Source organism: Rattus norvegicus, chromosome 4 (assembly GCF_021556685.1).
Source record: "Rattus norvegicus strain SHRSP/BbbUtx chromosome 4, alternate assembly SHRSP_T2T, whole genome shotgun sequence".
Lineage (NCBI taxonomy): Eukaryota > Metazoa > Chordata > Mammalia > Rodentia > Muridae > Rattus > Rattus norvegicus.
Window position 1 is genome coordinate 126,898,832 of NC_141537.1, and position 26,486 is coordinate 126,925,317.

Below are 26,486 nucleotides of genomic sequence, written 5' to 3' on the forward strand. Positions count from 1 at the left end.
AGCCAGATCTCAACGCATGAGCCAATGACAGCCATCCATAGCCATAAGCCTAGAGCTGGTCTGTGGTTAATAACATGGCTTGTCCTCTTGACAGGATCTTTAGTCAACCAGGAGAGAGGCTTCTAGACAGCTCCCTGGGGAATGCTTTTGGATTGGATTAACAGAGGTTGGGAGACCCACCCTTAATGTGGGTGCCACCATTACATGACCTGGGTCTTAGACGAGGCGAGGATGGACGAACGCAGTGAGCCGAGCAGCAGCAGCCGTCTCTGCTCCTCCTGACTGAGGGCACAATGTGACCTGGTGGCTGAAGCTCCATTTTCTAGCCAACAATAGACAGTAACTCCGGGAAGACTACACGAAACAAACCCTTCCCCATTTAGTTCGCTTTGTCAGATACTTTGCTACAGCAATCAAAAAATAACTAAAACACAGGCCAATGCTCTTGACCTACTCTCAGTCCCTTAGCACGGTAGTTGTTTGCATATTAAGTAGTTATCCATCACCTAATCTCAGATTTTTTTTCTTTTGGTGTCTTTCAAATTCTGTTCATGGTTTAGGATTATTTCTTCCTTATCTCCATGGATGGATCAGGAAGCCTTTCGTGTCATAAGTTTTGTTTTCTTTGGCGTTAGGAAGCACATTTACAAATTAATTCTGATGCCGTTAGCATGGAATTAAATCGTGGAGCATTTCAATAAATGCTCCAACATTAATTAGACTTGAGATGGATGCTTGTGCGTATTCCTATCTGCCATATTTCTGTAGGCTTCATTGTGATCGTCTGTTTCCTTGGCTAAGGGATTCTCTTGCTGTCTTAGCAGCACCATGCTGCTTTAAACTGTAAGTACTGATGCAGGCAACTTGAAGAAATTATGATATGTCCTCTAACACCCACCACACTAGTTAATGAATCCTGCCACTCGTGTTTAGTGACTTAACTCTGTATTTATTTTACCGTGCATTTTTATTTGACTGTGGAGTTATCAAAGTGGTTATGCTCAGGGGTCAAGATGGATTGATTATCATTCATGTTCTTGGCTATCAGTATGGTCCATGAATTTAAACCTTTGTATCAGAATGAAAAATCCCAGGGAGCAGAAGAGATGGCTCAGCAGTTAAGACACTTGAAGCTCTTGCCAAGGACCTGGGTTTAGTTCCCAGCACCTGCATGGCAACTCATAACAGCCTATGACTCCGGTTCTAGATGAGATTTGATGCCCCCTTCTGACCTCCAGAGGCCGCTGCACACACAGTGTACTGGCTGGTTTTGTGTGTCAACTTGACACACGCTGGAGTTATCACAGAGAAAGGAGCCTCCCTTGAAGAAATGCCTCTATGAGACCCAGCTATGAGGCATTTTCTCAACTAGTGATCAAGGGGAAGGACCCAGCCCATTGTGGGTGGTGCTGTCCCTGGTCTGGTAGTCTTGGGTTCCATAAGAAAGCAAGCTGAGCAAGCCAGGGGAAGCAAGCCAGTAAGTAACATCCCTCCATGGCCTCTGCATCAGCTCCTGCTTCCTGTCCTGCTTGAGTTCCAGTCCTGTCTTCCTTTGGTGATGAACAGCATGGAAATCAGCTGAATAAACCATTTCCTCCCCAACTTGCTTCTTGGTCATGATGTTTGTGAGAAAGAGGAACCCTGACTAAGACACACAGTATACATACAAAACACTCAGACACACACAAATGCATGTACAACACACACACACACACACACACACACACAAATCTTTTTAATTTTAAGAAGATATGTTTTAAATTAAAGATATATCCTTATTTACTTCTCAAAAACATTTCCAAGAAAATATTAGGAAATGAGAAATTGTACAAAGTCAGATAGTGCCATGTTTGCTTTATAGGGATAACTCACTATACAATTTGGATGTGAAATCTATTCTTCACTCTCCTTCAGTATTTCAAGTTCAACTTTCTCCTCACATTAGGTCTTAGTTGTGAATCTTTTAGTTCATTTTTTTTTTTTACTATCAAAAGGGTACTGTTAGAAACAAGAGCTTCTGATTATATATTCACACTTATTTTTACTTATATTCACATAATTGCTTTTCTCCAATTTATGAATTAATACTCACTTATTAAATGAGTGAAGGGAAATGTTGACTATGCCTTGTTGGGAAACTTTTGGACCTAATTGTTCAGAGATCAATTAGATTGGCTTCTGCAACCAGAAGCTATGGTTGGTGGGTTTTGGCCTCAATTACTGGCACAACGGTTGTTCTCCAAGAGCTTTTGGGTGAGTTTCCTTAAACACTTAGAGAGAAACTCTAGTTAATAGTCAGAAAATATCATTGTTTCACAGTTTCTTCTCATAAGTAATACTTATTCTTTTGGCTCTAAAAGAGTTAAATGTAAGAAGGTGGTTTTGTTAATTGAGTATGAGATTTAAATATTTGTGTTTTATGTGTGTAGATTTATTATGTATGGGGTATGTGCACACATGCTTACTTGTGTGGACATATGTATTTTCGGGTGTGCATTTCACATAGTGTGGACACGTTCAAGGCCAGAGTTGGATGTCAGCTGTCTTTTTGGCCTCTTTACCTTGTGTATTGAGACAGGATCTCTCACTTGAACCTAGGGCCCTTGGATTTGTCTAATCTAGCTAGCCATCTTGCTCTGGTGGGGGGGGGTCTCCTGCATTCTATGTGTTGGGATTGCAGCTGGCACTTACTTGGGTATTGGGATCTGAACTCTGGTCTCCAGACTTGTGTGACAAATGCTTTGATTCTCAGGCCATCTCCCTCTGCCATGTTATCTCCACTATTTTTGAAACAGAGATTCATATAGCTCAGCCCAACCTTGAACTCCTAATGCTCCTGCCACCATCTTCTATGCTAGGAGAGTAGGCGTGGACCCCAACACCTGATCAAAAGTATGTGTTTAATGTTTTTCTATTGAACAGCATACACTGTGAAACTTAGAAAAACAGACAAAACCACAAAGCTTTTGGGTATAAAAGCAGAAGTGAATGGATTGAGAGGGGCAAGAGCTATGAAGGCAGAGAGTTTTACTGTGATTGGACCCGGACAGCCACTCTTTTCAGAAACTGAGAGCAAAGGGTTAAAAATCAAACTCAAAACCCAAACTAACAGGTGAGAGGGGTGTTGGAAGAGCTGTGCTGGTTATGCTTAGCACATGAAGGCAGGTAGGTGTACAGCACACTGGATCTTACCTTTTCCCTCCCCTGAGAGACACTGCCTCGAAGATCACAGTTCCCACCGTACCTAGATATGGCTTTCTGATCTTTTTGGGTACAGCTCACTGGGGGGGCTGCTAACACTCTATCAACGTTGACTCATTTCTGTCCCTATTATTATTATTCACTCATTTATCATTTATTAAGCATGAAACTGTGCTGACCATGTTGAAGTCATTCAGGAGCAACACATGAACGTTGCACTCTAATAAAATGGTTCCTTTTGGCCCTGTACATAGTAAATGCTCAATTTATATTATATATTTATATATTTAAATTACATATTTTATATTTATGAATATATGAAACACATACATATATATGTACACACACACACACACACACACACACACACACTGTCATATTATATGGAACTATTTGGTGACGAGCATTCTGGTGTCAGTTAATATGGCCAAGCAGTTTAGGGCAGCTGTGGTTCTCCCTCAGATAATGAGGACAATTGTTCCACCTCAGTTCACTTCCTGCTCAGGGTCTATTAAAAACACACTCACTGTGGAGAGACTCCTTCTCACTGTATTATGAGGGTGGGGGTGAGTACTGAGGACTCCCTGTGTTCAGAGGGGTACTCAGAGAAGAGTCATACAGAGAACACACCTCATTTCAGGAAATCTGAATGCCTTTCAGATTTCCTGACTAGATCCCAGCTAGAACACAGTCCATTCTCTGAATGAAGCTGCACCACATGAGGAGAAATGGCTGAGTCCATCGCTTGCTCACATCTTGTGTGCAGCTGTGAACAGCTGTGCCGATGCCAGTTGAGCCGTGAGCACATCACCAAGAGAAAGAGATAGCGAGAGGGTCAATCAGTCACAGAGCCCTGGTCAGACAGACTCATGGGTATGTTCCAAAGATGTTTCCATTTTCCTTCTTTCTAAAATTTATGCTGATGTAAGGCAACTAGGTCTTATAATTATTTCACAATTAAAGACTTTCTCTGCCAAGTGTCATAGGGATATATTCATGAGGGTGCTTACAAACAGACATGAAACAGGAAAAAGCATTCTGCAGCTGCCAAGGAGGATCTGTCTCTGGGTGACTCTGACCGGCCATTCATTTCCTTATGAATAAGCCTCAGTAGCTCCCTCCTCAGAGGGGTGGACACAGAATGTTTCAAAGGCAAGAACTACCTCAGCAGCTGGCTTTAACATCTTTACTTGCATACTTACTGGGGGGAAAAGTCATTTCTCTACCCACTGACAAGATAGTGTTATTCCATCAGTAGACCAGGTCTATACTCCTGAAGGGGACAAAAGAAACAGCTGAGATGGCCCTTAGATGTTGGTTTTAAACAGATTTCAGTTTGTTGTCTGAAGGAAAAATTGTATGTATGGGACACCCCTCTCCCCCTAGAAAACTAGATAAGAAGATGCTGGCATAGGCCAGCTACAGAGGCTGCCTCCACGGAGCTTCATAGTGAGGCCAGGATGATGATTCAGTGGGTAAAATACTTGTGGCACAGATCCCGAGGAACTGAGTTTGCATCTACAGAACACACCTAAGAGCTGGACACACAGTGTGTCTAAAAATTCAGCATGCCTACAGGAAGCTGGAAGGTGCAGACAGGAGAATCCCAGAAGCTCACCTACCAACTAGCATAGAGTATCATGTCTTCTGCAGCATAGTGGCCTCATGGAAGTGGGACTCCATGAGTCAATCAGTATGCCAATACAAAAGATTGGGGATACTGTCTGCTTACTACTTCTTGCTTGGAAGGGAACCAAATGCCAGTGCTACCAAAGTTTACCATTAGAGTCACCACAAATTCCTCTGCATTCTAAAAACAGGGACATACCTTTGCTTTCTATGGAAAAGTACCTAAGAATTTGTAGCCCAGTTTTAAATTTTCCTATATGGTTGGCATTCATAAAATGCTTCCTATGTGCTGGGCCCTGTAATTTTTAAGGGAAAATGTTTAAATTGTTTTGCAACAGTACAGTGTGTAGTCTGTTATCACAATTAGATGAGGAACGAAAGGTTTATGAAGGATATGTAACTTGTCCAAGACCACCAAGAAGTGACCAAGCTGGGAAGTAAAATCAAGTTTGTAAGATTTGTAGCCTTAAACTGAAGCCACATCACCTTGGTATTCTTTGTAACTTAGCCCTGCCCTCTGGTCCAATAGAAACAGTGAAATCCTAATAAGTGCTAAATGCTTCTCAAAATGCTATCTCAGCAGCTATATATCCAAAGGTCCCAAAGAGGGGCTTTGTTGAACAACATGAAACTGATGCACCCTCTTTCCAGAAGTAGAATACCCCAAACTTATGTCTAAGTGGGCTTTAGACATGACATTTGCATGCTTCACATAACTGCTTGAATAACTTTCCCTTGAAGGGACTCATCCTTAGGGGACCTATCCCTGGATCTTGAAGTTAGAGACAATTATGATTCCAAACAACTGCTTCTAGATCAAACTTATCTCAGATCTAGGGAGAAATAGAAGTTAGGAATATTCATTCCTAGAATGTGGAAAGTTGTCTCTTGGTTCATAACTTAACAACAGCAAGAAATGGAACAGGAAGTGTTTCAGTGAAAGTCAATTTGGTTTACATTTATTCCTTCATCAAGTAATGTTGTATAAATGCATCATGTACCGTGCTGGCTTATGAAGATGACCCAATGAAGAAGTTAGCATTGTCTTCCGCTTCGGGTATGTTATGGCAAGGGTTAGACATAGAGACACTAAACAGTAACTATACACACACATCATAATGATTCCTGGAGTTTATGAAGAAAATTACTGGGGAAAAAAATAAGGCAGACCAGTGTTAAGAGAAGCCTGGTTTACATACATGGTAGTTGAATGTTACATACATGCTGGTTGGAATGTTACATACATGCTGGTTGAAATGGGCTTTACTATATAGTTGACAAGGGATATGAAATGCAGAAGCAAAAGGGGGAAGGAAGACCTCCTTCGTCAGTCCTGTGCTCTTTTCTTTTGAGTTGAGACACTGTTCCAATGGGAACTCAACTCATGAGAACATAAATACAAAAGGAATCTAGCTGGTCTTATTCCAATATTGGTTCTGCAAGGCTTTTCATCGACAGACTCCTTTCTCTGACACACAGACCCCGTGAGGTTGAAAGACTGAGTCTACTCCCCAGCAGCAGGGAGGTGTGAATCCAGACCTTGTCACCAACTGAAGAATTCTGGATTGGATGATATGCAAGAGGAAACTTTGAGGCAACAAGCTCTGTTGTCTCCTCACCTTCTCTGTGACTTTAGGCCTCCATGTTTAAACAACTCAAGGGCTGAGAAAATGACAAGTTGCTTAGTTGTTTAGATATCAAACTCTGGGGATTTGGAATCCTTAGAAGATTCTACATAAAAAAGTCACATGGAAACCCAGTGCTAGAGAAGCTTCCTAAAAATATACTTACATATGCATGCATGCATACATACATAAAAACATACAACATTCATACACACACATATACATATATATGTATATATATTATATATATGTATACACACACGTACACACACACACACACACACACACACACACACACACACACACACACACACCTGACCTGCAAATCTGGAACTACCTTTCTGCCACTCCAGGTCCAGGGCCTGCTTACTTACTATATGAGCACAGTGTGGGACCCTCAGCTGCTACCTCAGAACCTCCTCTCTTCTATTCATCAGCTCAGCCATGACTGCGTCATTCTTTACACTAATCTACATAGGTTTTTGGTAGAAGGCAATTTAATTAATCAAAAACTTTTAGACAAACATCATTTTTCTAGGTTTATTGTTCATCAAAGAAAATCTTGATTATTTTGAAAAGGGAGGCTGCTGTCTGAATCAATCAAACAATTTTAACACCCACAAACCCAAGCTAATAATGATGTTAAAAATGTCTCAAAGGAAGAGCTCACTAAATTAGTGCCGGGGGACGGGGGGAAAGACAACTGGGAATTAATAAAATACCTTAATTAAAATATGAGTTAAAAAGAGAAAGTCATTATCTTTTTTGATATTTGATGCATTGATTAATCAAACTCCAACATGCGGAGGATATAATGACTTGAACTGGGCAAAAATAGAACCACATAGTAGAGCCATTGGCTCTATTCCAGCAAATAGACAAGGCCATTAATTATCCATTGACATGTGGGTCAGGGTGTTACTGTGCTTTGGAAAGGAACTGTTACTATGAACTGCTGAACACTCCTTGTCAATCTCTTGTTGCCATATATTTGGGGCTAAGTCTTTATAAATTGCACAGAGATAATGAACACTTTACTGCTTACAGCTACTGAATTACTGGGAATAGAAGGCCTGAAGTCATATTAGATAGTTGCTATAGCTTAGATGCGTAAGGGAACTTGTCCTCAGTGTGTCAGTACTGAGGTAATGAAATCCTGAATGCAAGGCACAGTGTGAGGTGGATTACTAGGGGCTCTACCCTTGGGAAGGCTGGATGCTACTTTTGAAGAGTTAGTTCTCAACAGTGTGGGCTGTTACAAAGCAGCTGCATGTCTGGCTTCAGCCATGGACTCCAGTGGACTCCCTTTTAGAAGTTGAACATGTGGGGCCACCTAATCTTGGATTGTCAACTCACAAAACTGTGAGCAAAATGAATCTCCTTCCTTGGGAAATAGTCGGGATCGTGTATTGGTGCAGCATAAATGGACTAATGCAGTAGTCAGAATCGAGCAGTGACTAAAGGGAGGTCAGCTGAGTATGGCTACTTCTATGCAAGCAAATCACATTTGTTTAGACTCATTTATGTCTCACTTCAAACTCAGACTTCAAAATATGGGACCTAAAATAATTATAATGTGAAATGTGGCATTTACTTATTTTGGGTTTAGTAAAGCACTTAGTGCTGTGTCCAATATGTTTCTAGATCAGCCAAAATAACATCTGTCAAGCAAAAGCTTAAATAAACTGTAAATAATCTTGTAGAAAGGAAAAGTGCCTTAGAAATTCAAATGTATCAGATAGCTATTCTTTATTGCAAATTCTCTTACTCGTTTTACATACAAGGCACAGACTACATTGTATACACAGATGTATATCATAGTATTAAAATCTCACTGGGGTGAATCTAGTAGGGAAGAATGGCTTCACAAGTTCCTTGTGAATTGATAAAAACTAATGTAGGATCAAACGATGAAGGAATGTTTGGTCAAGGGAGGGGCAAAGACTGTCACTCAGCCTGGGATGGGGAGGAAGCATGGAAATTGGTAACTGCAAATTAATCTTCTCAACACATGCAGGGCTGGAGTTTTACCTTTGTCTAATGCTAGTTTTTACTTTCTTTTCTACTTTCTGGAGTCTTCTCACAAGTAATTGGCTCATGGAAAGCTCCTTCCTGGTTTTGCATATTCATTTTAAATCCATTTATTTGAAGCGCTCTCATTTATTTGTAGCTGCTTGGGGGAGGCTGAAGTTTATGTTACCATTTGGAAGTGAAAAGTGTTCATGTAGACACAGGTCCTTCCTACTCCCTTTGAAAAAGAGGTACAGCCTGAGAAGAAGACAAAGAACCAGAAAATCAATGGGAGGTGTATGCAGCAGGTAAAACTAAGCACAGAAGCACTGACACTTGCACTCTAAGGTGCCATGTGAGGGGGATGGTTGTGATGCTTAATTAGATGGTTTGAATGAAAATGGCTCATAGGGAGGGGCACTATTAGGAGGTGTCTCCTTGTTTGAGGAAGTGTAGCCTTGTTGGAAAAATATGTCACTGGTGACAATCTCTCTCTCTCTCTCTCTCTCTCTCTCTCTCTCTCTCTCTCTCTCTCTCTCTCTCTCTGTCTGTCTGTCTTCCTGTTGCTCTCAATCCAGATGTAGAACTCTTGGCTCCAGCATCATGTCTGGCTACATGCTACCACCATGACAATGAACCAACCCTCTCAACCTGTAAGCCAGCCCCAATGAAATGTTTTCCCTTATAAGAGTTGCCGTGGTCATGGTGTCTCTTCACAGCAATAAAACCCAAAGTAAGGCATTTACAGTTTGTTTTGGTTTGCTTTTTGCTTATTTTGATTTATTATTTTATTTTAATCTTTAGAGTCTGGTTCTCCTTTAGCTCAAGCTACTTTCTAACTCAGTACAAAGCTGAGAGTGACTTCCAACCCCCCCCCACCCCCGACTTCAGAATGCTAGGATTCCAGGCATTCGTCATCAGCCTAACTTACTCATTACTTGGAACTGAACTCAGGGTTTTGTGCATGTTAGGCTAGCATTCTACCAACTGAGTTATAGCCCTAGCCCTCGTTTTCCCATTTTCAAAATAAAGGATTGGTAAAAAAAAGAAAGAAAGAAAAAGAAAAACAAATGAATACTTTAGGCTGAGCTCATCCAAAACAATGTATAGCATACCATCTCTAATCCACCAATCACGTCTTCATCAAGTACATCACTACACCTGTAAGAAATGCATAGTTTTGATCAGGGCTCCTGATGTATTTCTAATCTCCACTAGATTGGTAAGAGTTAAGCTGTTGACCTGTGATTGGCACCTCTAGGTGAGTTGTACCATCAGATTGTCAGGAAAGAAGACCCAACCTCTTTAGCTCCTAAAGGATTGGCAGTGGGAGTGAGGGATGAAGCCCTTGTGTGTTCTCCAGGACTAGAAACTATAGACATACTTAGTCCAAAGCAAAACAACATAAAGTCAGTCTGTTACATGGAACCACATGAAAGTCTGATTTTTGTAGGTCAAAATGGTTGACTGGTGGCACCATTATAGGATCCATACTAATGCTTAGCTAGCATGTCAGCTGCCTTTAATGGAAAGGAAGTATCTTTATTTATTACATGTATTAAATGATTGGCATTAATGATTTTTCACCATCTTTTTTGCCATCTGAAGCTTAAACAAATTTTAAACTATAAACAAAATGATGAACATTTATTTTGTATGAAGTCCTCAAAAACACAACAATATTTTCTTGTTCGGGTTTTTCAAAGCAAAGTTTGAGCGCTGAGATGTGGCTAACACAGTTTTTAAAATATCGCTTTATTTTACCTTTTTAATTTCTCTGTAGAGTTTACAACCATCCCTGGTGGAGCTGGCCCATGACAAGCTAAGTATCTGTCTTAATGATCAAAAAAGGGCACAGGGGCAGGAGTGGGAGGAGTGGGCTCTTTCCCTCTTCTATGTCCACCTCAGGGCAATGTATCTGGGCTAGGATTCCAAGGAAAACTACAAACCCAATTTCTATCGTTAGAAAGTGAGTAAAGTAGGTACAGAAGCTGTCTTGATGAGAGAGAGAGAGGCAGGGGGATGGGAGTGTAAAGGAGGAGGAGTGGATGGAAGTGAAAGAAGATAAACTCTGAGAAGTGAAGAGCTGAGCCATCCAAAGGAGGGCACCAGAGAGAAGTCACAAGGAGAGTAAGGGAGAAGGGAGGGCCTAGCTTCCAGGCAAGAGTCACACACAGGTCACTTGGATAGGAGAAGAGTAGATGCTTCTTGTTTTTAAATTATGATTTATTCTTTCTATCCCTCCAGAAGAACTTAGCGCGACTAGGAAAGAAAGGGGCAGGAACATTCCAGAACTGCTTTCAGAGAAAATGTTTAATTTCTACTTTTTATTCTGCCCCCAGTGATACATAACAACTCAGATAAATTTTAATTTGAAAACAAAATGGAAGGAGGGGAGGAAAGCAGAAAGGCAGGCAGGCAGGAAGCAAGGAAGGAAGGGAGGAAGGGAGGCCAGCTAGCCATGTTTTTCTCCCTCACAGCTTCTCCAGTCATTCTGGGGACTCGTGCATCTGTTAATTCTAATCCTTCTGGAAAGGAACACAAACAGGACATTTCCTGGAAATGTTGTTTGACATGTGGATTAGGCAATGTTGACAACTAGAGCAGTCTGTCAGATACTTCCTCAAAACTGGGACACCTGGAGAAATGCCCCCACCCCCAGTCATCTCACATCCTGCCCCTGGTCTCACCCCTGTATCTGTGTCTCAGCTCCTGGCATATGTAGACCTGTCACACTTTTTAGTAAAAGGACAACAGAAAGAGAGGACTCCCATGTCACTTCTCAGGCCACTTCCTTCTTTACATGACACTGCAGTAAACAATTCCCAGGACAGTGAGCTTCTGTAATGATTCCAGTAAACAAAAACAATAAATAAGCAAGCAATCCTGTCTCCAGATCTTGTTATCAGGCCCCTTCTCGTAGAACCACTGTCTTCCCTCCAGAAGCAATGTTGAAGGCCAAAGATAAGGATATTACTTGCACACATGCCAGATCACTGGCAGTTTGTGTTTTCAAACCGCCAAAAAAAAAATGTGAAAAGGAAGTGTGTTGAATTTAGCTTCCTCAGAATTGGATTCAACTGGATGTCAGACTTCAGTGAGGGACTTGTAAAAGCTGCATTCGCCCTGGCATCTGCAGTCAGAGCAGAGAGACAGCTGTGAAAAGCATCGTCCAGCCAAAACGTGATTTCAAAAAGGTCATTTTATCACATGATTTATTTATATTGTTTCTCCATGGTACAAAGTGTTCTGATTCATATGCAGAATCCAGAGAGGGAGGATTTAAAAAAAAACGAAAGAAAAAGAAAAAGAAAAAAAAGAAGCAAAACCTAAGGGCCATGACTCAGGAGCCCTGCAGAGGCCAAGGAAATGGATTGACTGCATTTTGAAGGCTTTTTGAAGCCTTCCACTCAAAGCAGGTTTTTTGGCATCAATCAAATTAAAAAAGGAAGCCATATCATGCTAAGATTGATCTTTTCCCATACCTTCTGAGGCTTCCTCAGTAAGAAACATGATTAGAGGTGGGCCTGCCTCGATGCTAGTCAGCAAGAACAATGGAGATAGTCTTTTTCATTCAGAAGAGAAAACCAAGGGTCAACTTACCAAATTTCTAATGCTTTATCTTCTTTGCATGATGTGCACCAACTCAAAGGGTTTGAGTTTTCTCCCCTGTCTTTTCTTTCCTAAAGAGCCCTTGTCAATCATTCTAAGCAGACCTGGAGGATCTACTGTGGAAGGCTGGGTGTCTTTTTCAAGTAGGAGCGGATGGCAGAGCTTGTTCATAGTCCCTTGCCTCTGTCGTTGCTTCCTAAAAACAGGACTGGGGCTTTTAATACCACGTTTACAATGTTGACAGGTAGAATTTATTGGATAAATATTTCTTTGGCCATATATATTATTTAACCTCTCTCTGATGTGAAGCCCAAGCTAAATGTTCTGAAGTTGTTTTGTTTTTTGTTTGTCTTTCTGCTAAATCCCTATTCCAGGTCATTTTTTCTTAGTTGGCCTTAGAGTTGGAAGTCAGATATTTGAAAATGTCTTCTGAGCATTACCAATACTCAAAGAAAAGAAGAGTCAAAGCTATTGAGAAAGAAAAGAATGTAACATTGCTTGCCATGGTCTCACTCAATCCAAACCAGGGCTAAGCATTTTTTCTTTTATTTGTCATCATCATCATCACCACCACCACCTCCACCACCACCACCACCACCACCACCACCATCATCATCATCACCACCATCATCATCACCACCATCATCATCATCATCATCATCACCATCTTGCCTTAACAAACATTTCAGCACCACCTTGCTAATTGCAAATTATGGGAAAATGTAGATTCTCTCACAATGTCTTCAGAAGTGGCTCACTCGGAAAGGCATGAAGTACAGATCATATTCTGTGATAATATCTGTGGATATGTTTGACTGATTTGTTTTTTGGTTGCTAAAATCTGACATTTCACAAAAATTTGACTTGAGATTAACTTACGACTTGAAGTTCCTGAATACCAACAGTATTGCCCAGTCAGTTTCCAGGGACTCGGTCATTTCTCTGCAGTGTCCCTTAAGGAAGCATTGTTTAAACTGAGATAGCATTTTTCTCCTAAAGTTGAAAAAATTAAAAGTCAAGTTTCAATACTATGTGAGAGAATTCTACAACATGCTGAGTTTTATGTCCCTTCACAAACATGCCATTCTCGACAGGGCTGGTTTTGGAAGGGCGTGTCTCTGATCATTGGCATGTGACATTAACCTTTCTGGAGAAGCACTGGACTTGGATATTAAAGAGGTATCTCAATTAAGTCCAGTTTGCTTTTCTTTGCCTGGGGCAGAGAAAAAGACTCTTAAGTCATGAGAAGACTCGTTCAGAATTAGGAAGACCATCTGAGTCATTAGAATAGAAATAAGAAGGTAGGACCAGAAAAGTAGAAAAATCACCCGAAACTTCGAATAAGGCAAAGAGAATACCATGAGGCTCTTCAAATTCATGTCAAGTTTTCTAACCTAGACCTCAAACACGTAAAAAACCAACAGTGTAATAGTCTCGTATTTGGACTCCTGTATATTTGCATACTGTGTAAAACAAATGAGAGTGTCAAAACCCAGGGCAGAACCAGGGAGCTTCGAGCTGGCTACTTCATTAGCCAGGCCAGCTTTAATTGAGCTGCTCAATGTCACTCAGTAACTAAGTCAAGCTGGAGCAAGTCCAAAGCCAATGTCTTCCTTTTATGGATAGTGAGGCTTCTCAGCTACAGTCTGAGCATTCTTTGCCAATTAATTAGAATCCTATTAGCATGGTATCCCACTAACTAATGGATGCATAAAATAATAACACGGTACATATGCCCATCATTTTAAAGTCTAGAAATGAACTCTCACTCGTCTCAACTCCTTAACCTTAAAGACAGAATATTGTCATCTTCATTTTACAAATAATTTCTTTACTCTCTAAAACTCAAAGCTTACACTGGAACTCAAGACTGTTGATTTGAACAATGGGATTAACACACCTAGAGTTTAATCTATGGGTCGATCTTGTTCTTGCTAGATGAGTGATCTTGGGTGAAGCATCTAAACTTTTCTCAGGGGAACGAACACAGGACTAACTCTGTGTGATGAGCATTAAAGCGTGCTTTTGTTGACAGTTCTAACATGTTGGCTGGGTCATAGTAATTACTCAATAAACTGTTCATTATAACCCAAGAGCCATGTTCCTGAACAAGAGCAATAAACGAATCATTTAGTTCCATTGTCTTGGTTGGGGGGAATGACAGCCATTGTGGTTTTATGGTATCGTTGATACATATCTCCAGGAGTCTTCCATTTAAAGTGAGTGGGGCTTAAAAATATTGAAGAGAAAAAATTTCAAGGCTGTTTGAATGCAGTCACGATTCCTGCTTTAACTTTCTTTCCTTCTCTGGGACTTCTTGTGACTTCCACCAAAGTTTACTTAACCTTTCAGGAAAGTCCTCAACATATTAGAGCCATGTGAAAGAGGAGGATTAAAGAAACCAGCATCACAGGTTGCCAGGCCTGGAAAATGGATTTCAAACTTGGAATCCTTAAGCTTTAGGTCCCATCCAGAGACAGCAAATCTGGGGCAGAACAACAAGCAGATAAACGTTGAGGCAAGCCAGGGCAAACATAATCGTTGGGAGTCCATGCTGAAGACGCATTGAAAAGAGACAGGGACAGCTCTGTGCAGGGAAGAGTGCGGAGGCTGAGGAGTCAGCAAGGAGGAGCCCTGCATTCAATAAGGGCAAAGCCCCTGTAAGAACTGGGAACACAGACCAGGGACAGGTCTACTCTAAATGAGGTATGCCAGGGCCTCTAAAGGGGTGTTCTTTCCATGACCCCACTCTCTCCCCTCTTCTCTTTCTGAAACAACCCCACTAGACAAATAGTGCTGTACCACCCACAGCCCCTTTACCACAAAGAATATACATTTTTCTTTTTTCCTTCCCTCTTTTTCTTATTAGATGAGCTTATTCTCTGTATGAAGAGACTTTTAGGAATTTCGCTGGTAAACAATTAAATCCAAGAACCTTCCTATCCTGGGATCACCTTAGCTGAAACTTACTCGGAGGGTGAATAACACTACAAGTCCAGCCTTGAAGAACAGTTCATCTCCTAATGTCCTTGATGGAGGAACGGGATGAGTACCACCATATTCAAGGTCTTTCCTGTGACATTTACCCCTCACCTCCTAAGGACAGCATGTTAGTTCCCTCTGTCCCCAGCCGGGCCTGCACCCACCCTGCCTGCAGTGGTGCCCCAGCACTGCATACTCTTTCCCCAGAGAGGCCTCAGTGTGATCTGAACGCTGGCCACGAGCCCCACTAGCAGCCATCTATAAATAGACCAGTCTCTTCCCAATTTTTTTCATCAAAAAAAATGTAGATTGATAGAAGGAAATATAGGAGAAAAAAAATAAGCCTATTTAAAAAAAATACCCCTGACCAACTCTGTTTCTCTGCTGTGGTTATGAATGACTGACTAGAACTGATTTGGGGAGGAAAGGGCTTGTTTGGCTTACAGCTTAGAGTCTATGATCTGAGGAAGCCGTGGAAGGAACCCGGAAGTAGGAATAGAAGCAGAGACCATAGACAAATGTTGCTTTCTGGCTTGCTTTCCTTGGCTCATGCTCAGCCGACATTCTTATACAATCCCGGCCTATTTGCCCACGGGTGGCAAGGGCCCACACTGGGCTGGGCCCCCCCTACGTCAATTAGCAATCAAGAAACCCCCCACAGACATGCCCTCAGGCCAGTCCTGGGGAGGCAGTTCCTCATCTAGGTTCCCTCTACCCAGATGTGTTTAGGTTTGTGTCAAGTTGACAAAACTAATTATGACAATCCCCAAGCTGGGAAATAAAGCAAACATATTACCCTGAGCCCTTTCAAAGTCACACGAAGTGTTCTGGCTAGTTCACACAAAGGTCATTTGATGTTCAGTCGAGGATTTGACCATACAGTAGAGTGGTCACTAATCCCACATGGCTCTTCAAAATTAAATATTAATCAAACAGAATTAAATGAAATTAAAACTTTAGTCCCCTGGTCACTCACACACAAAGCTCAGGGGCTGTATGAAGCTGGTCAGTGGCTATCCTAATAGCCAGATGAGACTGAATATTTCCTTCATTGCATAAAATGTGTTCAGACGGTTTCTCTAAGGGGAAGTAAAGTTGCCCTAAACTTGACTGCTACCCAGAGCCCAGACCATAAAGTTGGATGGTTGTCTGATCTTACCTTGAAAATAATTTTTATTCAGGAAAAGGACAAGTCTTTAAGATGCCAGTTAATTGTCCTGAAATCAATCAACTTTGGATCAAAATTCACAATTTTGTTCTGAAATTTTAGGAAAATTTCATTTATTCACTCTGTGATAATTTCATATATATATACATATATATATATATGTACATACACACATATCTTTTTCATATACATCTCTTTTTTCCCAATAGGTGCCCCTTTTTATTTTTAAATAACCTATTAGGTTTGATTAGGGTTGTGTATTGTGTATGGATGTGCATGGTTATAGCGTTACTAGGAAATGGACAGCTAACCTGTAGATAAAATCAGTGAAGAAAAAGGATTCTCCTTCCTGTAAAAGGTATCAATGGCTAATAGTTCCTCAACCAGGGATGGGGCTTTGTGAGCCCACCCCTTTACCATGTCTAGCATTTTAATGAACTATGTATAATTCACCTTTAAACCGTGTTGATCATCCTCCTGTGTTCCTTGCTATGGAGTTAATATTAGATGTGTGTTTACTATCTATGGAGGGTATTGTGTGTGTCACGCTTTACAAAGTATACTCTGACAAAGAAATTAAATAGTTATACTCAGTAGGGACAAGATTTAAACAGAGTTAGCATTGAAACTCTGGGCAGATTACTCTACCAGCCAAATACTCAGCTTTCCTACCAAGTCAGCATTAGCAATAAACCTTGAAGACTGGGTCAGAGTCCATAAAGCTATAGCCGGACAATGCAAGAAGTTAGAGATGACACATAAAAAAGTGAGAGTGATGGGAAGTTTTCTCATTTCATTTGCATATTTGCAGCTTGATTTTTTTAAGACATAAAGACCTACACAACTGAAACTAAAACCAAAGCTGCATATATCCATAGGAATTTTTATGTCATTGTTTTGAAGACTTTGGTAGCATATGGGCGGAGGTTAAAGTCAATATTCTACCACATACAAGCTGTGCAGTCTTAGGCCATCTATCCAATATCCTTGAACATCAGATTTCCCATCTATGTAATGATAGTGAGAACAGTTATATGTAGGGATGTTACAGTGATGAAATTAGATCATGGCAGTGAATACTAACTGTGTCACTTGTCACATTAGAGAGCCACCAAGACCATGGAAGAAGGTGATATTTATTGCCTCCAATCTGATCTTGCAAGCCATGACTTTTTTCATGTTTGTTTATCTCATTCTGATTTGAACACCTTTTCCTTTGAATTCTCCTTACAGAGAAGTGCCATCTTCATCCTGACTTTGTTTGTTCTTGATAAGCTCAGTGTGTCATCAGAAATGCTCATTGTCTGTGACAGGTGTCACAGCATGAGTTCGGTGTCCCTGAAAACTAACAGAACATCAAAAGCTTTTCAAACTTGCTTGGCATAGGACAGAAGTAGATCAGATAAAATCCATGTGACACAGGAAGCATATGCAAGCCACTGTCCCAGCACCAGGACTGCAAACATACTCAAATTACTATCCCCCTAAGCTTGGGTAAAGGTCAGAGAAAAACACAAATTTCAAGAGAAAATGCAAGATGTTGGGGGCAGGTGTGAGGAGGAGTTCTTTTCTTTCCCGAGCTCTATCACTTCCACATAAACAAGAGTGTCAAAACCTGAAGCAGCCTGGAGAGTGCCTCTAGGAGCCAGGAACTAGTCCCCCGGGACACTGGCCCCCAGAAACCAACATCTTTCTGATGAGCAGCACATAGCAGGAGGCTATATGAGAATATTGTTATGTATATGTCTCTGGACTCTAAGCAAAGAATTAGGAGAGGAGAAGGATACTGTGACTCTTTTGAAACAAGTATGAACTCAGTAGCCTAATGAAAGCCAAGAGGATACAGGCACTCAAATAAATCTAGTTGTGTTTCTCTCCATCATTTGAGTAATTTCTCCCTATGGGTGTGTGTGTGAGGGGGGACTCTAATATCTATATGATAAGGTATTCTCCTGGGAAATCACTTCTTCCATGTATGTCTGGGTGATAATATTAGTCTATCAAAGGACACTGACTTACCTTGAATGATCCTTAATGAATGAACTGCTAACCATGCCAGGAGTACAAAATTCTTTTGATGGTTAATTTTGATCAAGTGGCCATCCTTGGAATTAATCAAACACATATGAAACACAAGGACTAATTGCAAGAATGAAGAAGGTACTAGGTAGGGAGGCAAATGCACATAGTTCCCAAGGTAATCGATATGCATGCCCACGTAAAATCTTGGACCCAAATGTTGACAGCAATATTAAGCACCGTATCTCAAAGGTGCCCAAAATTCTGAATCTATCACCCAATGAAAAAGTAAGCAGACTGAAATCACACTACAAGAGGCTGTTTGCCCAGAAAGAGTGAAAGACTATATTTATAACACAAATACATCCTAAAGATAACATGCTATGTGAAAGAAGCCAGTTGTGAAAGTTTGCATAACCCCACTTACATGAAATTCTACAGTAGGCAAAGCCATAGGGCCCAGACGTTAGTAGTTCCCAGGGGATGAGAGGGGAGGGCTCTAGCAGTCATGGGCTTTCAATTGGGAGCGATGACAGCAATCTGGAATCCCATAGTGGCAATGCTTGCTAATTTCAAACATCCCAAAAATGTGCAGAATCTGTAACGAAAAGGGGTGAAGCTTATGCCATGCTATATGTCTGTAAAAGGAAAGCTCATCATCACTTCAATACTGACATGTTTGCAAGGCCAAATGCTACTTGGCTGTCACTGCCACTAGAAACAGCAGTAGTTAATGACAAGTTCATAGCTATTAGTAAACAAAGAAAGTGTCCACATTTACCCAGGGCCATTCATAGAAAATATTTTATAAAGGTAGAGTAATGAGCAAGGTGAATAGGCCCATATGAAATTATCGTACAGAAGCCCACCGTTTTGGATAGCTAATATACACTATTAAAAATATCTACAAAAAGAAAGTTTAATATTTCTATTTAAGAATTCTTTCCTTTGGAGATTCCCAAGCTTTGGCTCTAAGTACTCTGTCAGTGGTTCCTGCCTCACGGTTCATGACTTTAGTGGACTTTTCCAGCCTCCAGTTCTGAGATTGTACCTTGCAAGGCTTAGTATAGGATATCAGAAAACTTAGGAAAAAGCACACAGGGATTGTAATCGATCCATTTGCTCTTGAGTCATCATGAAGACACCATTCCTACTACTCTTAAGGCTCTCTCGGGAAAAGCCAGCAGACTCACTTTTTGGAATCCTGGCAGTTAAGTGATTATATTGAAAGTTGTTCATTAAGGGAGGTGTGGGAGTGGTTTAGGAAACAGGAGAATTAGGAAGATGCCCAGAGACTAACAAGCTCAGAATTCCTGACGGCCCCTTGGGCTGAAGATCCACAGAAGGGTGTATTGGTAAAGGATTACAGGACTTGTGGGACCAGAAAAGCCTGCAACCTCTCCCTTCCCTATGGCTTTCTGGCTAATGTCTAGCTCTTTAAACCCAACTTGAAGTTAGTTAATCCCAGAGCATCAAGAATGCAGTTTACAAGGGTGGTTCCCCTAGGGCAGAGAGAGTTTTCCAGAGGAAGAGGATAAGAAAGAAACAAATTTTTAAAATACAAAATCATAAATACTAAGACTTCTTTTGCCTCTTTGCTGTTGATGGTTGAAATCCTTGTAGCCTTCTGTCCCTAGATTTGGCGACCTGTTTCCCCTCAATAGCAAATGCTGCCCTTAGGACTACAGTCTAAACAAGTTAGAGGACATGCAGAGACAACTTGTGCTACTTAATTTCAAAGAAGCAACTCTTTGAACAGCGTTAAAATCTGTTTCTCATAGAAGGCAAATTAGTTAATTTCAAATGTGCTTTGTGAATATCAACAGACCACCCAAATGTTTACTTATTTTTAAGTTGTCCTCCTAGTGGGTTTTAGGGGTGGGGAGTGGGGGATCTCATTGCTTTGAGGAAAAAGGAGGGTGTTTTCCTGCATATAAATTGTCGACATGAGGCCCAGCTCCATATTAAAATATTAATGACTCATTTAGTGAAGAAGAAAAATGTAGCTACCATAGAAAACCCCCAGGGAAACATTTGTTTCCACAAACCTACAGCAAAGGGCCAATCGAATGCCCAGAGCAGCGCTTACTCAACCTTTCTTCCTGTACACAGCAGAACACTGTGGGAAGAAAAGAAAGCAACCGCTCTATTGTTGAACTGTATCTCCTAGCTTACAGGTCAGCACACATGAGGGCTGCGGGACCAGAAATTCATATACACCATTCTAGAGCAGAACAAAAAACATCCTCTAGCTCTTTAAGGAAGTGCAAACACTGGAAATGGTCTGGGTTGGAAGGTCTGTGGAGCAGGAGCCCCTGAGGTGGTATCTAACTGGGACTGGCTTTCTGAGGCCTCCTTCTTCCATCCCCAGTAACTTTCTGGAAATAGAACAATCATTGTCTAAAGTCAACTCACAGTGGTCTACCAGGGGTAAAGTCTATTGTTTTGCCAACTGGAATGTTTTGGATTGTAAAGAGCAGAGAGAGAAAGACATATCCTGGGGACCCAAGGGGATGAATGTCCAAAGAGCATGTTTTTATTTGCTAGAAAACCACCACCTGGGCCATCTGATACAAGCCACACCAGGGATTTGAATTGCTATATTTATAAAACTGTCCTCACACTTCCTCAGGCTCTGTGGATTTAGAGCAGTGGCCTTGAAGCATTGTCGTTTTGGTGTGAATAAATTGGAGGATTTCTGTGTAGCTGTTTTGAGAGGGTGGGGTTCTGCTAAGACATTGAGTAGTCTCAAGTCCTTGGGAAGACTCCTTCACTAAAGCTGAGCAGGACAGCTCTTCCCTGCCTGGTTCCCAAGCTCTGAGACTCAGCCACAGGTCCATGAGGTCCCTAAGCTCCTTTGTTCTCTAAGACTTAGCTATCAAGTATACATGTCTTTGAGAAAAGATAATCTTAGAATTCTTAAAACCCTTAGAAGTTCACGAGACAGTAGAAGTTGCAAGGGCATTTCTATAGCTTGAAAAGAGCATATTGTAAGCTGTTTCGAACACTATGTGAATCAGTACAGTGGTTCCACCAAAAAAAACCAAAAAACAAAAAACAAAAAACAAAAAAACAAAAAAACTAAAAATACAGCTACCATATGATCCAGCTCTTTTGTTCAAGGGCATATATACAATGAAATCTAATAAAGCATCACAAAGATGCTCACACAGAAATGTTTAGGGAAGCCCTAGTCATAACAGCCAAGATGTAGAATCAGTGTAGATGCCTATCAGCATATGAGTAGATTTTTAAAAAAAAAAAAAAAAGGTGATGCACACAGTGGTAGAAAGAAGACTTTGGGGATACGGGAGGGAAATGAAGAGAGAGCACTGATAACAGAAAGGAAAACAATATTACGTGATCTCTCATATGCAGAACCCTGAGTTACAATGCATATTTCTATATGTGTGTGTTTATGTGTGTACATGACATGAAAGCAATGGGGATACTATTCGAGTGGAGGAAAGGGACTAGGCAGAAGCGGAGAGGTAGAAAGGATTGTTCTGGAGACAAACAAGAGCAAAGTGCACTAAACAGAGCGAAATGCACTGAAACACCCACAAGGGAATGCCATCAAGAAACTCATACTTCATGCACTTACTAAAAGTAGTTTAAAAAACTTTAAAACGCCATTGTTGGAAGGGTGCCAACATATGTAGCAGATGTGCAACTTGGTCTTCACGTGGGTCCCGAACAACTGGAGTGGGAACTGTCCCAAAAGCTGTTACCTGTGCATAGGATACGTTCTTCTAGCTGGACTGTGCCTTGGGGGGGCAGGGACCCAAGGGGGTCCTCCACCCTCTCATAGGAGAAGGGAAGGGAGAACAGGGGATGGATTATGGGAGGAGATGCCTAGGAGGAAGTGAGAGGGATGTAAAGTAAATAGAAAGGAAAGAAAGAAAGAGAGAGAGAGGGAGGGAGGGAGGGAGGGAGGAAGGAAGGGAGAGAGAAAGAAAGGAAAAGAAAGGAAGAAAGGAAGGAAAGAAGGAAGGAAGGAGGGAAGGAAGGAAGGGTGACAAAACTATTCAAACACACTTGATTTTCTAAAGGATTATCAGTATAGCCTAAAGCTTCTTTTGGAGGAGACAAGTTTAAATTCCTAGAAACGCCACTGAAGCTGTGCGGCTTTTGGCAATGCTCATCCTCAGTTGTAGCATCAGGTCAAATGAGCCTTACTATTCCATTAACTTTGCTGTGTTTTACCTACAGCAGTTACTCCATACACACACATACATATATTTATACCTACAAACATGGTGCTTCAGATGTAGTAGGTATTCAGTAAGTGGAGCATGAGGATGGTAAGGACAACTCGAACTTCTTGCAGACAGATAAACAGGAAAGAGCATCTGAATGTGTGCAAAGGAGGGAAAGATAAGGAAAGGGCAGATGATATAACTGTTCAGTGACAGCTGGCTCTCTCTCTTTCCCTACTTGTGTCCCATGCTGAGAAGAGGGAGGCTGGGTGAAGAGAGCTTCAGCTTTTGGGTTAGAGCTGGCTGATGAAGGAAGAGGTGAGAGATACATGGGAAACTCTAAACAGATGCAGCTGCCTGGTTCCTCAGGTCTGTCCCTGAGAGAATATTGACTCGGCTCTAAGGAAAGCATTTTGTTTGGCAGATTCTGACTCTTTTCATGCATCTGAATTTTTTGTGCATCTGAATGCTGACACTTCCTTTCTCCAGCTAACTGCTTTGTAACTAATCACACAGCCTTATAGACAGTACTGGCTGGGGCTTCTCACATGACTAAAATTTAACCTGAGCAGGGCTTGTCTCACACAATGCTATATCACATCATGTAATGATGAGATGAGACAATAGGAATGGAAGAGAGTTTGAGAGAGAACAAAAGAGTGGTGGACTGGGGGTGGGGGCGATGGGTGTGAGTTTTCGTACAGTGACGTACAATTCCATTCCTTATTTGGAGCCAATGGTTTGCAGGGAAAGAAACAAGGTGTGTGTGTGTGTGTGTGTGTGTGTGTGTGTGTGTGTGTGTGTGTGTGTTTAAGTTATTAAATTCATCTCAGAGGAACAATGTATTTTTAGATCCACCTCATGACCTGATTTTCTGTAGTGATTTCATTCCCTAAGCCATCCCTGTTGATCATAGGCTACCCTGAGGTCAAGGAGAGAGGAGGAATAAGTGGAGAAATGTGGTTGCCAGCAGCTATTAGAAACCATACTCTTCCAATCTCAGAGAAGACCATGTTGCCTGGGCTCCAGCTCAGCACTCTGTGGCTGCCTCCTCTAGTTGGACTTTGTCTGAAAAGGAGTTTAGAAATAGCTCGGTCAGAAAAGTGCTTTGTAAGTATGAGAACTTGAGCGTGACAACCCCCAGCCCCTGCCACCATGCACACATACCTGAAGCAACATGAAAAAGCTTGGTAGAGAAGCCTGTGCCAGTAATACCATGACTAGTGCAGGCAGAAGCAGGTAGACAGATCCATGCAATTCACCGTTCAGTCATCCTAACCTTCATGGTGAGTTCCAGGACAGTGAGAGACCTTGACTCAAAAATATAGAAAGTGAAGGTGGATGGCTTTTGAGGGAAGACATATGAAGGAATACTTAGCCTCCAAATGCACCCCTAAGCATACAAGTGCACATACACATGCATAAACACACACACAGTCTCTCACATGCACACACACACACACACACACACACACACACACACTCACATGCTCACGTGCACACAGTTTACATGCTTCAGCTCTGAGAAGGGAGACAAAGTGGTCATCTACCTCTTACCAAATTCTTGGCAAAGCTCTTTTAAGATCTACCTTCAAGACTAGCGATAAAGTGCTTAGCATGTGAGAGTATGGTGACCTGATTTGGGATCCGCAGAACTTACCTAAAAAGCTAAGCGTCTATCATTCCCTTGCATGGTGTGGGGGGAGCGGCTCCCGGCTAAGCCAATTTGTGAGCTCCAGATTCACTGAGAGACCCTTTCTCAAAGAGTAAGATGAAACATAATAGACACAATTTCTGAGCCTCCAGATATTCACACACAGGCTCCACCCTCAGTAAATAAAAATACTGAAGTGTAACTATCAAGCAAATAGGATCCATCAGAAACCCCTCCCAACCCAGTGCAGTTCCTATCCCCTTCTTACCTATTAGATTTTTCTCAAATACTGTAGAAGTCCTTTCAGGCTTGTCTAGTCCTACAAAGTCTCTCCATGGCAAGATCAGCCTCTACCTCTCTAGCTCCCACATGCTCTGTATGTCCAAAACCCAGCAACTTTCCAGTCAACAGCTCTTGTCTTATCTCCTGCTTTTAAGTTAGTAAAACTTTCTATCTTTCCTCCCACTCAAGATCATGTAATTACAAAACTGAGTGCAACATTTTCCTAGAATTTGTCTACCCAAGAGAGTTCATTTTAGTTCTTTAACTGATGGGGATAGCAACCCCATAGGAAGACCAGCAGTGTCAACTAACCTGAACCCCTGGGAACTCCCAGAGATTAAGCTGCCAACCAAAGAGCATACATGAACTTGTTCGAGGCCTGGGCTCATGTGTAGTAGAGGACTGCCTTGTCTGCCTCAGTGGGAGAGGATGCACCTAATCCAGTAGAGACTTGATACCCCAAGGAAAGGGGATGCCCAGGGTCAGGGACACAGTCTCAGAGGCAAATGAGGGGATGCATGGAAGAACTCTGTAAGGGGGCATCAGGAGGGAGCAACATTTGGGATGTAAATAAATAAAATAATTAATTAAAAAGAATTTTAGTCCTTTATTCCGGGTCAAGTACCCTTAAGGTTGTTGTAAATTTAGCGATAAAATACAGGATTAAGAATTATATTGCTTTAACAAAAAGACCTTAAAATTTAGTAGCTTTCCATATGGGATGATCTCAGTATCTTTTGTTTTTGTTATGAGACAGGCTTTCATATCTCTCTGCATAGCCTTGAACTCAATACTTAACTAACGATGCCTCTGGACTTGACACTGTCCTCTCGGTGCAGGGATTACAGGGACTCCCACCACTCCTAATTGATGTAGTGCTGGGGGTCAAATGTAGAGTGACCCTTGTGCTAGGTGAGCCCTCCATGAACTAAGCTACATTCCAATGTCCAGATTTCTGTCATTGCTACTAAGCAAAGTCCTTCCATAGCACGTTCCTCCATCTTTTTGGATGACTGGATTCATCTCTGTGGGTTTTGTGTTTCCTTTTGCAGTTTGGAGGTGGGTCAGCATGTTCACATACATCCTCAAGGCCTCTTGTCAGCCCACTCTAGTCTAGTTTACAGTTTTGGTTTAGCTCAAATGAGCGGGGAAAGACGTTTGGGGAAGAACGTGCTACCAGGCGAGGACCTGTATTAGCCCCCATTTCTATTGACAAGCCTACTACAGAGACATACCTCATGTCTTCTTTCTAAGTCCTTTCAAAGCAACCTTTGATGTTTTGTTATGGACTTAACACCAAGAGGCAGAAGTAAGTAAAAGTAAGTGTGGCTGGAAAAGGGGCAAGAGAGATTGGTTATGTGATTGAGTGGGTGGGGCCGACTCTTGGTATTGATGTGAGCAGTTCTTGTGTATCGGCCTTTGAGATGCCAGGAAAAGTATTGGAGAGGATTTTTACCACCGATTCCCGTTTTCTAATTGTAAAATGTCCACAGGCACTGCGCCTAAGATGCTTTGTGTGGTACATCTCGTTTGCTTTTTTCTTCACCCCCAAACATGGTGATGGAGAATATAGTCCTACAAGTTTGGGCCACTGTGTACCATTGTGTGATGACACAGCGATCAAACGAGGGACAGGCTGTCGTTTCCAAGTTTCCCTTCTGCTTATTTGTAGTAAACTTTGACCTCCATTCATTTCAACCTTTGTAACTTTGCTCTCTCTTATATGCTGCCTTTTTCAGAATATCATATACTGAGAATCGTACCTTTAATTCTAGCTGCTAGATGGCTGGGCGTTAAAATGTCCACAAAGACCTGTTTTGAAAAGCACCTGGAGGATTTCTCCCACACTTGGTAAGTTTAACCTGATGGGGACATTTCAGATTCAAACCATAGAACCTTCCCATCAACTAGAACATTCTCTTGACTCCAGCAGGCATTCACTGAATGTATCATCACTGCATTATAAAACAAGAGCATAGCATGCATGAGGGCAGGAAGCCTGTTCTTCTTTAGTCCCTCTGTGGTACAACCCCTCTCCTTTGGGAGCAAGAAAAATTATGAAGTTGCCTTCATGGAGGTCTTTTTGGGAACCTTAACATGAGTTT

The 26,486-nt window shown here is 41.6% G+C and overlaps 1 long non-coding RNA gene across 44 annotated transcripts in view; it reads left to right on the forward strand.

The window, feature by feature from the left end:
- LOC102555978 (uncharacterized) overlaps window positions 1-26,486 on the forward strand; it is a 310,738-nt gene that overhangs the window by 195,191 nt on the left and 89,061 nt on the right. For 25 of the 44 annotated variants that reach the window (XR_015686868.1, XR_015686869.1, XR_015686873.1 and 22 more), the window contains one exon: window positions 26,121-26,232. The exons of 9 other annotated variants lie outside the window; for them this stretch is intronic. This is a non-coding gene — a long non-coding RNA (uncharacterized LOC102555978). Of the gene's footprint in view, window positions 1-9,043; window positions 9,199-10,248; window positions 11,750-26,120; window positions 26,233-26,486 lie in introns of those variants that run through there. 10 more of the 44 variants (XR_015686881.1, XR_015686895.1, XR_015686890.1 and 7 more) reach the window with 3 other exon arrangements.